The sequence below is a fragment of the Colletes gigas genome, unplaced genomic scaffold (assembly GCF_013123115.1).
Source record: "Colletes gigas isolate AHSC1104 unplaced genomic scaffold, ASM1312311v1 Colletes_gigas_Sc00005, whole genome shotgun sequence".
NCBI classification, from domain to species: Eukaryota; Metazoa; Arthropoda; class Insecta; order Hymenoptera; family Colletidae; genus Colletes; species Colletes gigas.
This window is the reverse complement of record NW_025106634.1, coordinates 6,382,297-6,398,263: the sequence shown is the minus strand read 5'-3', so window position 1 is coordinate 6,398,263 and position 15,967 is coordinate 6,382,297. Positions and strand designations below refer to the sequence as shown.

General features: G+C 50.8%; 1 protein-coding gene across 11 annotated transcripts in view; it reads left to right on the top strand.

Annotated features, from left to right (window-relative positions):
- The window catches only part of LOC122394971 (protein bric-a-brac 2-like), a 253,470-nt gene that overhangs the window by 60,059 nt on the left and 177,444 nt on the right, over positions 1 to 15,967 (top strand). The window lies entirely within an intron of this gene.

The following is a 15,967-nucleotide window of genomic DNA, read 5'->3' as shown; positions in this document are numbered from 1 at the left end:
CGATGAAATTAACGTCTCCACCATCTAGCACGTGGCTCCGGAATATAGAACGGTTACGTATCGATACGTTGATCCCGAACGCATCGACGGGGGTCTTTTGCTCCAAAATCCTATAATATGTTACATATATATTTTTCACTCGTGTTTCGGGGAAGCATATTTTAATTTTTTAAATTCCATCTCTCCGAAATCGTACGACAGCTCCGGGCAGCGAGACGAAAATATTATTATTCGATTTATTTATTTAGCGTCTATTATTGCGCGATTCGACGGAATTATAGGTAGAAGGTAAACATCGGTGCGATAAAGAAAATAAAGCGTGCGAAAAGATGCTGCTTCTAAAGTTAACCCGTTAGACCGAGAAACAGCGGAATTTTACAGAAACGAGCGGAACATTTTCTTAAATAAAAATAGACCGTTTACAATTTGTTACGGTTCCGTTTCGATGATATAAATTTACTTTATAGGCGTACCGAATTGTCAGAGGTATCGGGAAGAAGTAGCGTAGAGAAGAACAGGGTTTTAATCTATGCGTATAACGTAAAACTGGTCGTTTTTGGCCAAACGTTGACGTCATTTTTCTATTAAAACTACTACTTGTTACATGCTCCATTTTCCAATCTTGTCGCGAGAAGGTTGCTTTTTCAATCGCTGCGACGAGCATATAAATAATCTATGAACCAAAATTGACCCAGTTTCAGGGCGTCGAACGTGCATTTCGACGTTTGGTGTAACTTTGAAAGTCGTAGTCGAATGATTTCCGATAGTTTGAAGAAAAGGGCGAAAAAAGAGAAACGGTTTGTTCGGTGGGTCTGGAGTGGAGGAGTCCCTTAACGAGTTGGCGCGCGCGAAAGCGTTTGCCGCGCGCTGGCGAAGGTGGCGAACGAAACAAAAGAAGGGCGAAGCAGGTCGGGGGCAGGGGGGTGGGGCACCGGGAACGAACGGGTCCTCGTAGGGCCGAGGGAGCAAAAAAATCTATGGAGCGTGTAACCGTTTTCGAAAGTTGATAATTAGGTTCTCGCCGTTAACGAGATCCGTCACGGTTTTCTCTCCTCGTGGAAGTTTCGCGGCAGGCAGAAACGTCGGAGTGGCGTCTCGACGCGCCGCAAATTCGCGGAAAATGACTTTGGCGTAGCCCGGGACGGCCGGTGGCCGGCAAAGGCGCGGGAGAAGGCGACGCGTTTTTAATTGGAGGGTTGGGTCGGCTCGTTTGAATGTTTTTACACGAAACGTCGTCCAACGAAAGACCATACGGACGGCAACGGTCCATCGTGCCTTTGCCGGAGAGGTCCAATTACCCGACGATCGGCTTCGACGGTGTGCACTAATTGAGAGTATCAATGAACGTCAATGAGCACAGTCAATATTTGGACGCGGAGCATCCGACCGTTTTGTAACGTTCTTTTTGTTAAAACGAATGACAAATATTGACTACGCGCTCGTTCGCGCATACGTGACACACACCGGGTATCGACTGTTCTCGTTAATTACATCGGGACGACGGTGTCTCCTGCATTATTTATCGTCCGCCACCGGCGCAAGTTATTAAACGAACAGCTACCGACCGCGCTTCGTTTCGCAACCGGCGTCCCTGTCTGTCGCTCCAAACCTCCTTGGACCCGGATCGACGATCGACGATCGACCAACCATCCCAACCTTTTCACCGTGTCACGGATCTGTCACCGTGGATCCTCTCCTTGCACCTTTGAAACTCTGACGCCGATCGACGGGACTCTCCACGCACCAGCCTCGAAATAACGATTCGAATACATTTTTGAATATAGCATAGATACTTGCAAATACAAGTATCCGTTTCCCCCAAAAAACTGTTTCAATTTTGCGCAGGGACGATCGAAACGATTACAGGATGTCGTAATCGTATCGATGACTTGGCTATCGTTCCCCGCCAACGCCAGGGAAACCCTTTGTGTATAATAAGGTAGTACCCGGGCATTGGTGGTCTCGATTCTTTTGGCACGCCCCCAGAACAGTTCCAGTTCATAAAATAGTAATCAGACCCAAAGCCTTTGAAGTTTGACACGTAACCCTACGTAAGCGCCGCGTCGGTCCAAAACGGTGCTCCAAATCTGTCCACCCAGAATTAAAGCAGGAACGATTCAAAGAAATTCAAATTATCTCGGCGACTGTTTATATCAAATTGCATAATCTGGCGATAAGATCCGCGCGGGCGTATCTGGAGATATGAAATTTAGGTTCGGAGCGATTATTATTATTTTTTTCCAAGGGGGGGTCAGAGAGGCTGCGAGCACGGCGGAATACAGGCGCACGGACAGACGAAGGAAAGGAAAAGTGCGAGAATGAAATTATGGTGCATCGATGTTACGAGTGACTTTCCGTGCATACGGTTCGAAACGATGTTGCGGGGTCTACCAAAAATATTTACTTCCTCGCGGTTGGTGTTAACAAGATCGAATATTCTGCTTTGCGGATCCGGACGCGCTAAACAAGATTTAAATTCCTCGGGTTTGGAAGTTCCCGATTCGGCTAGACGGTGCATTAAAATTGAACTCGTGGACATGTGGGCTGCAATTATTATCACCGTTAAATGCCGTGCAAATAAATAAAAAACGGTTATTCCTGTAACGTGAATTAATTTAAGAGGTAACGCGTGACAAGGAGGAGAGATTGGAAAAAAACGGCAGCGTCGAATCTTGGTCGAAGGTATCGGAGCTTAGGGTAGATCGATGCACGCGTGAGATATCGAAAAATCTGTCGGCGTCCGGTTACGTAAATCGCAAATAATTATCGCGTAACTGATCGTGCCCGTTAGGAAACGGTCAAGATCGATCGGCGTTGCGCGCGTAATAGACAAATACGACGAGGTATATCCTTGTTTCTCGGGCAATCTAGAAAATTGAAGAGAGCCGGTCGTCGGAGGCCGAGTATTATTTTTCTATCGCGAGTATATATCGGTCCGATGATGCAATCGGGTATGTATAATGGGCATAACATTCCGCGGAATTCCATTATGTTAACGCAACCACGTTCCAATTCTCCGGGCATGCCTGCTCGTATCGTAATACGCTAGTATATCGCAACTATTCCGCAGCAGCGGCGCGCGAGGCCTTTCCGATTAAAATGCCTAATTGATGCGGGCGAACGTAATAGGAGGTGCGTTGATTCTGGTATTTCGAGTAGCGCGAACGGTGCACCGCGAAAATCCGTCAAAGGAACGTTGCACGGGAAAACTTACATGTAAAACCGATGACTGGCAACGGACCACGGCGCGGCAAGAACGCGCGGCTCGCTCGCGGAAAAATCCACCCCGTCGAGGAGCGGCCGCGACTCCAGGATGGATTATTAAAGATTTAGTCGCCGCAAAGGATCGTTTCCACCGCGAGAGGCGGATTTCCTTGGGATTAAGAGCTTTTATGAAACGGGATTTAAATATAAATTGTCTTTTAACTCGCCGATCGTTCGACGATAGTTGCGCGATCGAGACGCGTCTGTTTTATTTCGCGGTCCCGGAAGCTCGAAGAAAGGGGGGCGACGCTCGCGGAAAGAAACGAACGGAGCCGTTTGGCGAAAAAAAAAAAGGGAGAGACGACGCCGCGGCGCGCGTCGGCCGGGTCGAAAAAAAATTTAATCTTCCCTCGCGTTATCCTTTTTGGCAATAGCGGCTTTGCCTAGGAAATCCTCTCGCGTACACTTAGCATTCCTCCTCTGTCTATCCCCGTTGTGTTCGTCTCCGGTGGCCGTAGAGAAACGCCTGTCGCGTTCCACGACGGACGGTAGAGGAAGCGAACGCCGGGAACAGGCGGAGGGGAAAAAAGGCGCAAAACGGTAAATCGTGAATCGTAGTAACCGAGCGAGCGAGCTAGCGAGCGCCATTCATCCTGATACACAACGGATACGACTACATATTTCCTTCGTTCCGTTTAAATTAGTGTTTTTGCCGTGGCCGGTCTTGATTGTGTTTTCGCGCGCGCTTCCGAGCGTTCTCCGCTCCCGGACACAAAGCGCAATCGTCTACGCGCTCTCGTATCGATTCTCGCGTTGATGAACGCGTAACGGGCCACCTAAGCGATATATCAGGAGCGTCGTTTCGACGGGCAGGGGCTCGTCGCGATACCAGCCGCGGGAAAATTGAAAAGCTTGATGTATTAAAATGCGTGACGCCCGACCGAACCCTTCTTCGACGAGAGAACGCTGCGAGAGAAAAAGCCACCGTCTGCGCTGCGCGGACCCCGGTTGCTCGCGAGTCGATTACAAGACCCGTCAAACGGTGATCGAGAGTTCCACCTCTATCGCAGCTGCGATCTTAAGTCCGCCCCCCGCCCCCCCTCGCGACCTTTCTCCAAGCGCAATTCGGAAACCAATATCGCTTCCGTCGATACTTTCGAGCGCGATCCGACGCCTCTCGCCTTTACGCGCGGTTATTTTTTACTCGCGCCCGAACGGTATCTTGGCTCGCAGCACGCTTTATTTGCACAAAGTCTGTATTATGCTTGTCGAAAGATAACGCGCGTCTCGAGCGTCTAATTATACGTCTACTTAAATAACTCGTATCGGCGACGGTTAAACGGCTTTTCCGTGTTCGAATTTTCATCCGTCACGACGCGAGTTTTTCGCGCGATTACGCGATACCAGTGTCTCCGAGCAACGATCGTTTCTTACACTTTCTACAAAAAAGCTCTGGAAATCTTGCTCGTTCTCGAAAAGTGGCGTAAATAGCTTTATTTCAAATTCAATATCCGCAAACTTATTAACGTGACGGGTGCATTTGCCGGATCGAACGGAAAAGCGAAATTTTTTACCAAATAGTTTGATGCTCCCGCGATCTGTTTCATCGGGAATATTTTTTCACCCCGCGCAAAACCGTGAGCGTTAAATTTTTTTCTATCCAATACTATTTTTATAACTCTCGAAATTATTGGTTGCAGGACGGTCGCGGGCATTTTTTATATTTATGGCATATTTTCTCCGTTCGATTTTCTAAATTTTACGATTTCACGGGAATGAATACCCGAAAAAATATTCTACCGTACCAGTTGATTAGTTCAATATCGCACATTGCGTTCCGTTATGCAGAATAAAAACTGTTCGTAACCCTTGGTCCGTGTTCTGGAGCAAGAATACAAAAGTATACTAAGGTTGGGATATTGGATAAAATCTTGATAAATCTTTGCTCTTGAAAAAGAGGATCGAGAATACCGTCAAGAAACTAGCAAAAGTTTCCCATCGTATATACGAGGCAACTTGTTAGACCTTGACCGGCCGTTTAGAAATCTAAATCTGTCGAAAGTGGAAGATTCGGACAGGAATTTGCGCCGTCAGTTTCCGTGGAATTCTGACCATCGTTATCGACACGCCCCGGCACGGACGCGGTTTTCCCTGCGCGCAAAAACCAAAGAGAGGATGCTGGATCGCCAGCACTGAAATACTAGATAAACAACGGTGGGCGGAATTATGGAACGGAGGAACAGCACATCCAATTAACGACGCGATCGAATCTTTTTGTCGTTGCATTTGTTTTAATACCACCGATACAATGGTACTTGGTCCGAAGTCTGAACAAAGCGTTTCACGCATTTATTCGATACGCATTACGCGGGGGAGAATAAACAAGCTGTGCCCCTCTTCTCGTCGAGGAACAGTAGACGCGCGGGAAATTTAAATTTCCTGCCCCCTCCCCCCGGATATCGAGAGCAAAGAAAGTATTATGCATAATGTCCGGCGAAGTGTAAACGTGTTTGAACGGTGACGATGTCGTCGTATCTGTTGTTTGGGCGCGGGTGCAGAGATAGGCACGCAACGGCGTCGCAGGGTACGAGGGCACGAGGCCCCAGGGTACGCGTCGGTATATAGCTTCTGGCTACGGGGATCCAGGTATAGTTAGTTTTTGCGGAGATTCGATGGGGCCTAGCATCTTCACGGTTAGAGTCGCGAGGAGCCGGAAGAAATTGGTAGGTACCTGGACGCGCGTCCAACGGTTGTAATTTCGTGGTGCGATCGCGGCGTAAAGAAAGGACGAGGACGATCCTCTCTCGGAGTCGTAGTCGTCGGTAGTCGTTCGTTTCTGTTGCGTTACGTAGCCACCCTACGCGCGGAGACTATTTTATAATAAGGGACGGCTTAGCCGCGGTAATTGTATGTATTTTAAATATTTCGAAAATTGCCTTCCTAGGAAACTGTTGGCATAATGGCAATACTTGGAATATAATCCCTTGGTAACCGGACCACATAGGCGCTCGAGCACTTAACTTGGACCCTCCGCTTATTTTTTGCCACCGTCTCGTTCTATCTTTCGGTTTCTTCCGTCGCTCGGAACCTCCTTTTCTTTCGTTTCGTGGCATCGTCGGTCGCCACGACGGCAGCCCCTCCGATCCTCGATGTTTGCGCGACGGTCTGCACAGCTTTTTATACGCGTTTACGAATTTCTTTCCGGCTTCCTTTCGCCTCGATCCTCCGATTCGTACACGATCGCTCTCGACCATTCCCTCGAAACGCGCCGGGCTCTGCCTTCTCTGTTTATATTCCCGAACCCTCCGGTTACGCCCGAGAGCTGGCTTTCCAAAACTTTCCCACCCGGATAACGAAACGTTGACCCGCCGGAGAAATTGTGCCCCTTAAACGTTACAAGAATTTTGAAGTCGAGAGACGGGAACATTTTCGGTTCGGAAATAGCGGTTGGGAGTCAGAACGTTTGGCCGCGGCAGAATTTGTTTTTACAGGGCATTTCGACTTAAGTAGGCTCGTTCGAGACGGTGAAGGGGAGGGTGGCCCGAAAATTCGGTCCGTAGCAACGGTCCATAGCAACCGAGCACTCCGTCAGTCCGTGAAAAGAAACAGGCATTCAAATCTCCATATATTTTGATCGTTAACCCGCCGTAAACTTGCGTAAGTCATAAACGTGGCCTACGAATTCGTACGCGTTGCTCGTCTGTACATTTTGCTCGTATAAATTCTTAATAAAACATATTAATCGGTAAACATTAGTCATTTGGGTGTTATACGCTGTACGCGCGTCGGCGGAGCGTAGGATTTCGAAATCCTCTGGGAAAGATTAATTCTGTGTACTCGAATTAAATGACTTGATATTTTTGGAACTGGAGTATAAGTTTCGAAAATATTCTGTATTTCTTTTAATTGGAGCATACGTTACCCGAATCGCTTACGAATAATATTTATGAAATCTGACAGCCATAAAATTGACGAGTTCTCGTGAATCTGGCATTGGAAATACGAGTTTCCCGTGGTTCGGAGAGCCTCGGTTCGATCATCGGATCCGAACTACGACGAGGACGATCGAAAGAGAGCGCGGCGCTAAAGAATTCATAAACAGTTTCGATACGAATAAGATACGGTTGTTTGTTTAAAGAGATAAGAAACCGCATTGCTTATGAAAGAGCCCGATACGTCTCGGGGAAAGGCCGACTCGCTAAAATCGGCGCAAGGGTAAAAACCGTTTATCGAGATTCGATATTTTTGCGGCAAGTTATGCCGAGGCTGGCCGGACAAAGCCGAGGGGAGGACGGGAAAGAAAGCTGCTCGTTGTTAAAAGATGTAAGCGCGTCCAGCGGCAACGTCCGCGAAACGGCCCCTGAAACATTCAGCCGAACGACAGCGGAAAGACACTTGTTCGCGATTCCCGGCCGCAAACTTGAGCTGGAAATTCCCCGCAAGGAGTTTCTCGTAATAATGTAACGAGCCAGGAGCATCCCCGGGTTGACGACCGCTCTTTATCGTTTCGCGATTTCGCGTTACGGAACCGACGGGGCAAATACCCGCGTCCTCCCTTCTGTCGTTAATTTTTCACCGGTCGAGACGACGACGACGACGACGACAACGACGACGGCGGTTCCCCCCCCGGAAACCGGAAGCTGTAGACGCTTCGCGCCTCGGAAAAGAGGTTCGGTGATGCAATATCTGAGAGGGCGGACAGGGGGTGAGGGGGTAAGGGCAGAAACGAATCCATTTTGAAAACGGCGGAGGACGGATCTACGGCGATGTACGGCGGCCGACAGGTCCGACGAGGCCGCGGTAAATCAGAAATTATCTTGCGTCGCGTCCGAGTTGCGCGGCGCTGCCTTTTCCCATCGAAACGCGCATAAATACCGAGAGAGAGACCGAGCGAGGCCGAAACAGGAGGTAGAACGGGAACGACCAGTCCCGCGCATCGTCCATCGTCCATCGTGCATCGTGCATCGCGCATCGTGTAGGACGCGACGTACACCGCGTGCCATACACCGTACACCGTACACCGTGCACCGTACACCGTGTGGGCAAGGTACGGTGGCATGCACACACAGCACCACTCGATCGTAACAACGTGTACGCGGGGCCAAGAGCGTCCCTGGACGAGATGCGTCTGTACGCGTTGTACGAGGCTAACGCGCGCGCGGATCTCCGCTGCGGGCCGCAGATATATTAATACGTAGACTGTACGTCGCGGTACGCGTGACTTGATGGACGGATGACCGGACCATTCCGCAGATTGCTTCGCTCCCGATTCCGACCGGAAGGAGATTTATAACCTCTCGTCGTTATCTCTGCCGCGCCACCGCCAACGACACTCCCGACGCCGGTTCTGGTCTCGCTCGATCATCGATCGATCGTCGTCTTTTTCATACCTTTCTCTCTCACATCTCCATTTCTCTCGTTCATTTTCGGCAACTCCGTTCGACCGGGACAAACGGTTTTTAACCCTCGCTTTTTTCCCCCCCCTCAGCCGTGCTCGGCGAGAGTCGGAGGCTTTTAACCCGGTCGGCGCGGATTGAAATTGCTGGTGGATCGAAACAAACGATGCGCGCTCGCGGGAACAGAGAGCGCGACGCGGAAAAGTTGGTATCGGTGAAAGAACGTTGCGACCGGATCAGCACCCGCGGGGTCTTTCGGCTCCGAATCGCGGAAACCCGAGGCACCCTCGTTTCGGGCCGCGTCCCTGAAACGCGGCACGAGTGTCGCGATAAATTAGATTTAATGACTGTCGCAAAAAAGCGCGATATGAAAGTCGAACGCGCGGGACGAACCGATAGAATTAAATTCTAGGATATTCGATTACATTCTCCCTTCGTCACCCCTTTCTCCGCATCGCCCCTGTTCGACCCGTTCTCCTCTACAGCCAATAAAAACCCCCGCTGTGTGTTCGTTGCTGTACATTCGAGTTTCCACCGACGCCGACATCGAATCCAAAAAATAGAAAAATTGACCGTCGACCGCGTATTACGGGGCACGCGCGATCCACGGAAATAACCTGCAAGGCAACAGTCGAGGGATCTTTCGTCCCTTGTCCCGGCACCCCTCGCAACCACGACCGGTCTTTTGCTCACTGTGTTTTAAACATTCTCGTTACCGTGTTCTACGCGAGAAAAAATCATCTCCCTTTGAATCGTGACGCTCGAAGCGTTCAAATATTTCAAGGTAGGCTTTAACGCTGCTTAGACTCGGAATTATGGACAAAGTTAACGCGATCACCAAAGTTGAATTTATTATTGAAGATTGCGCCAAAGTCGGGCACCGAGTCTACGGAAGACGGAGGAGAGTTGGTGAGCGCGTAAGGAAAAGTAATGATCGTATTGCGACGAGAAAGTCCGAGTTCCGCGACTTTCGAGCTTGAATCGGAGTTCAGAGGCAACGATGATACACGCCCGCGGACTTCTCGTTCGCCAGCGTGCAGGAATTCGCGTCCGCGAGCCTCTCGATATCGTTAATAATTTAGCAGGAAAATATCGAGACCGGACATCTAGATCTCGAGACTCTGTGAAGTTTCCTCCGCGAGTTGCTAATTCTCGCAGTCGATGTTCCATTTCACGCTTCACCGATCGAGTCGATGCAATCTTTGATGCCATAATCGGCATAAAACTGTCGAGCCCCATGATCCTGTCGTAGTACACAACCAAGTAATTTATTGTTCAAACAGTTTCTCGTATTTAGCCGCTGCGCCTCGATTCGCGGAACGAATTATCGGGGTTGTATTCGACGAAGCGATGGGAATCGAATTTTTTCCACGTTGGATGTAAAATAAATTATGCGGATGAAAAAAATATGCATCGAATATTTGTGTAAAATCCATCGAATTGTTTTAACTGCCGGAAAAATGTATCGAAGCTGCCCCTCGATCGTTGTCGTAAATGCACGAAACACGCTCGACGATCGGGCATTAACTGCACCCGACAAAAGGTTTCGTTGTTTCTCGATCGCTCTTAGTTCTTTCACTCTTGGTTTCGATAAGAGTTCGTCCAAGTTTAATGCAAACTTTATCGCAAAACGTGCAACGTTTCTTTCGAGTATTTGTCGACGCTCTTCGCGAAGATCGAGCGAAAAAATTCGCCAAGATCGCTAAAAGTACCGTTTTATTTTACTGGAACCAATAATACAGTTCCATTCGTAGAAGTCTTAAAAGCGTACGTTTTACTTTCTTCCATAGATCCGTTGACCTAATGGCCGAAAAAGCCGCCATAATGGCTCTTTTAATTCTCACGGATTCGTGGTTCTTTCGAGTCGATTTTTCTAATTCCAATATCGCTGATCCGGATTACAAAAGATTTCTAGCACGAATAATAATATTACGCGTGTATCGTACCAAACTTGTATACATTAAGAAATTCATAATTGAGCGAAAATAAATATATAGAATTAAAAATAAGTATAGGTTGGATACAAAAGCGAGTTACAGCCACATGGTGTTATTAACCTAGTAGTAGGTCATGAAGTCTACTGCTTTATGAAATCTCGCTAGTCGATCCTCTAAAAATAAATGTGACGTTAGATTCGTCATCGGCGACCCAAAAACTCTGGAATTTTGGAAATCCGCCGTTATAAATTTCTACTTTAGGTTCGTTATCGCTGACCCAAAAACCATCCGGATACAGTTTAAATAAATGATATTAAAACAATCGTTTTATCCTAGCCTCTGTCGATATCGCCGCCATATTTACTCCGTATAGGAGAAAGTAACGGGTGTACGTATAAAAGTGTTTGGTGCGACGTTTAAGAACGATCTGCAACGAGTCGCTGGAAAACGTAGGATGCTTCTGGTTTAGCCTTTCGTCGAAAATTGCTATCTTTTCGATCGTGCCATCTATTACGAAACACCCTGTATAGTAGAGACGGCACGAGCTGGCTGAGTCACGCGCTCAAATTTGTTTGTCGGAACGACGCGTCGGTTAATGCCGAGCGTTACTATTAGGAGGTAGAATATAATTTCATTTACGTCGATGACTCACGTCGCGATACTCGTAGCAAATATGATTCATTGGATTCGACCTAAACGATTCTCGCATCAGTTCCCGGCCGATTCCAACGGATTAACGATCGTCGGCGACGCCGATGGTCGAGACGCATCGATTTTCGAAAGAATCGTCCCAGGGACGCTTCGTTCCTTTCGCGTCGTTTTGCTCGCTCGGTCGTTAATTGCTTCTCCGAGGGGGGTGGGAGGGGGGCGGTAACGATTTATTTTACTAGGAAAAAAATAATCCGCCCGTAAGGAGATTAACAACGGGGTAAAAGAAGCAATTTCGGAAGTCGGCCGAACAATAGTGTACGGATATTAAAAGGAAACAGTTAGCGTTGCGAGCGAGTCGCTTCGCGGAAGCAAGATTAGTACAGCCTGTAGGAAATACCGGGTCGAGATAAGGGCAAATCGGTCTCGAGAAAGCCATTGTCTCGCGCCTCGTTTCATATTCCTACCCGGCCGTTAAAAAATTCTATGTTCTATTGTACCGTCGAGATTGCGTCTCGAAGGAGAAAACGCGTGGCTCGATCGTTGCCGGACGGCTGCTTGGCCCCGACTGGTCCTCAAAATCCGCACCTGTCGCCGCTTTTTGCTTCCCCGAGAACGCCATTCCTACTGGCGAAAGCCGTTCCTCCTCGTAAAACGGAAGACAAGCTCGATAGCCACGGAGGCAGATTCGGAGCACGGTGCTCCTTCGCTGTAGATCGCGTTCACTCGCGGGGAGGATCTCCCCCTCCGGGTTGCGCCGATTCCCGCGATCCATCGGATGGATTTTCGAAAGTCGCGCGCGGGGAGCAAAGGTGGCGGGGAGCAAAGTATAAACGAAACAACGTAACGTTCCCGTCCATCGTATCGGCTAGAACGGGCGAGATGGCGGCCCATTGTCTGGACTACAAATTAATCCGGCGATCGATACGAGCAATGTCTTGCCGGGCTATAGACGGTGCGGTGACTCGCGGAAACGAAGTCGATGGAATGGCCGCGCGCGCGACCAGCGATAGTTTTGAGTGTAGCACGGCACTCGTTTCACGGCGTGGGTGCCTTCAAAGTCGTGCTCGTTCGATCGATGCGCGATTAAGGTGGCAGCCGCCGCACTCCGGACGCTCCTACGAAACTGTGTCGCGACGCCAGCCGGCTTTGAACAATTTTAAAGGCGGTTTCACGCTCCGACCCTCCAGCGACGCGTTGCCCGTTGCACGTTTTCGGAACGAAAATTACGCGAGTCCCGCGGAAGACGAAAGGGCTGCGCCGGTTTCCGGTCTCCGGTTTCCTTTCGGCCCTGGGATTTCCACGAGACGCGATAGAATATTCAACTAGAAAATAAAACAGGGTTCCCGGACGATGGGGGGAGGGGGATGGGGGGTATTGCATTAACCAAGATTGCTGACGATAAAATGAAAATAATGCGGAATGACGTGCGCGCCGGCACAGTGGGGTGGGTAAGCAAAGGTAGGCGCGGCGGAGGGGGCGGTCGAGAGGACGAGAGCGAGTAGAGTCTAGTCGAGTCGAGTCGAGTCGAGGGTGCGAGGGGGTGAAAAACGGATAAAGATAAAGTACAGGGCAAAGTAGGTTCGTGGGCGAGTTGCCGGGCGGAGAAGCAGGACTGTTGGGAAAGAAAGAGGATAGGAGCAGAGGGTAAGAAGAGCAAGAAGGGTGGCCAGAAGGAAGAAGGCGAAGAGAAGGAGGAGGAGGCGCGAGCGGGGATGACGGAGGAAGAGGTGGAGGAGGAGGTGGAGGAACAGACTGGCACGCTGTTACGGCGGTAGTAGCGGGTGGCGGTTCGAGGGGCGGGGGGAGGGCTAGCTACGGCAGAAAGGCAGCTCGACGGAGGCTGCGGGTGCGAAAGCGGGGGGTGGCAGAGGGGCAGAGAGGCGCCAGGAGTCGCTGGTAATTGCGTTAAAACTTCTTCCGTGCAAAAACATTTCTAGAAACGCGTTTCCAACGGCGGAGAGCTACGGAGGAGTCGAACTCGTCTTCGACGGGGCCGCGAACAACGCGCGTCCAACCGACCCACGAGTAGCTTGAAACGTCGTCGATCTTTCCTTCGCGAACGGCCAGTTTCCGGCTTCCTATCGTCAGCGTTCGTCGGCTTTGTCGTTCGTTGGCGAGGGCAAAGTCGCAAAGTGGCTGCAGGCGCGTACTACCCGTATCTCGGACGATACCGGGACGACGTACCAAGAACCGCGTCAAAGCGGTCCTAGATGCAATCTCGCCGTGTCTCCGGCGCGAACAAAAAGCCGCGAACCGTACGAGTTTCGTCCTTGAAGCGGCGAGTCGGAAGGATCTCTCGCCCCTTTTTTTTTACGGGTTACGCGGAGAGGCAGCAGGCAGCAGGCAGCGGCGGGTAGCAAGGGTCGGTGGGAAAGGAAGAGGCGGCAAACAGCAGGAGCACGAGTAGGTGTAGGAGGAGTAACAGCAAGAGCAAGAAAAAGAGGAACCGAGGAAGCGGCGGGAGGGGGGGCACCAGGAGGAGGTTAATGTATTCGGTCGTCGAGCGTAAAGTGTCGTTGCGGCGTTGACGCGCCTTTGCCACGTAGCACGTAAAACGTGCAAGTACATGTGTAAAACCCCCGTACGGGAAGTTGCACGGTTGACACGGTCGCGTGGCACGCGAACCCGACCCACGGGAGAGAAACCGTTCGCGATTTCCTCGCTGCTTATTCCGCGCTCGTCCCTCGAAACCCTTCGAAAATTTATCCCCGCCGATTTTTTTTCACGCGATCAAACGTTCGTACGTTATCCGGCGTTCGACGAGGAGCGGGGCGGACGTAAAATTTTAATATCGAGGACGCGCGAGAATTAACGAGATTTCGCGATCGCGAAATACCGCGCGTTGCGTGTCGTCCCGTTAGGAACGGGAACGCGGCCGTGGAAAAATGGTGTAATTTCGAAGTTTAATATCGGCCGGCATGATTTCCAGCTCGGTGATCGATAATCGCGCGCATCTTTTGTCTCGTGGGCAGCAGCCAGCAGCAGCCTCGAGGAACGCCGCGCGGTGTTCGGGTACCTCTCGTTGGCTGGGAAATCGTCCGTTCGTGGGAACCGAACGGAATGGTTTCGAGCGCCGGCGAACGAACGCCCACGCGAATTCGGTCCACGAACGGCGCACCGCCGGCTGCACGACGGGTGGCCAATCGGTGAAAAAAACCGGGACTAAAAACAGAGGGCCTCGTACACAGGGGTGGTTCCATAATCCTGCGCCCTGCGACGCGGGGGTGGGGTAAATGCGCGGGTGCGACAGCGCGAATTCCTGCCGCCCCACTCTCGATGCACCTGCACGTGCATCGCATCGACTGCACACACGACTCATTCACCGTCTCCTCCTCCTCCTCCTCCGTCGCCACCACCATCCTCCCTCTCTCGTTAACCCCCACCCCTTCTACCAACGGTTCCCGCCACTTCGCCTTCTAATCCTTCTTCTTCCGCCTCTTTTCCTCCTTTTTCCTCGGCCGTTCTCTCGCTGACTCGCGGATACCCGCGGATACCCGCGGATCCGCGCGCTTTACGCTTCGACTTTCGATCTATCGCCCCGGTTATTCAAACTTCACGGTCTCTCTCGGTGAATTTGTCGACCCTTTTATTTTCACCGCCACCGGTTGATCCGATTCGAGGCGTCGTCGAGGAGCGCGGCCGGGCAGAAAAGTTCGATTCCGTTAATTTGTAACGGCGACGGGGGCCAGTGGATAGTCGAGGACCGATCGACGACGGGCGCACGAGTCGGAGGGAAATCCGAAATTCCTGGCACGAACGGGCGATCCTCGCTGCATTAACGTTTCATCGCGCTCGGTACATACGGTAGGGTGGCACATCGATCGTTACGAAGTTCGGACTCGAGTCGAGCGTCGGAGAGCGTTGGGAGAGGAAGAGCGGGAGAACCGCGCCGCGGCGCGACGCGACGCGAGGCGACGCGACCGTGCCAGAGGGACACCGAGACCATCGGGTCAGACAGAGACGACGAACCGAGCGAACGGAGAACGGAGAAGGAACGACCGAACGAACGAACGCTCGAGCGGCGTCGCGACGAAGGGGGTGGAAAGTTGAGCGAGCCGACGACGGAGACGAAAAGAGAGAGATACAAGCACCGGGCGAAAGGAGAAGGCAATGAAAGACACCGAGAGAAAGAAAGACGCGCATACTGGAACGAGAGGAGAGTAAGTTGACTTTGCATTATTTAAACGGCGTCCTAGCACCGTAACACGTGTTCTTTTGAAGTCTCGCCCCCTTCAAATATTCAGGCTGACGTCACCGCCCGTCATATTCTTCGCTCGTGGAAACCCAGGAAAGCATATACGCTCGGAATACGCGCCTTCTCTTTCGCCTTTTCTATCTCACCGACCCTGTCGTCGGCTCTCTCTTTGTCCACCTTTATTCCTTTCCCGCGACCCTCTACAACCCCTTCTCTCCCTCGATTCCGATCGTCCACCCTTTCGTCGCCCACGTCTCGGACTTTGCCTTTCTCCTTTACTTGTGCTTTTCTTTCCCAAACGCCTCCACCCGCGCTCCAATTCCCTACCATCCCTCAACCCTTTACCGCGTTCACCCCCAACGTTTCTTTTACTCGTCAACGTTGACAACCGGTTATCCGAATCCCTCGATTTCTACACGGTACATTACAACTTTTACAACGATCGATCGTTCCGATAATACATCCTTCCAACTTTCAAATTTCAAAGATTTAAAAAACAGCAGCAAAATTTCCAAAGGAAATATCCAAGTTCCAAACGAATACGCGAGAAACGTTGAGAGAGTCGTGGGCTATTCGCCACCGTT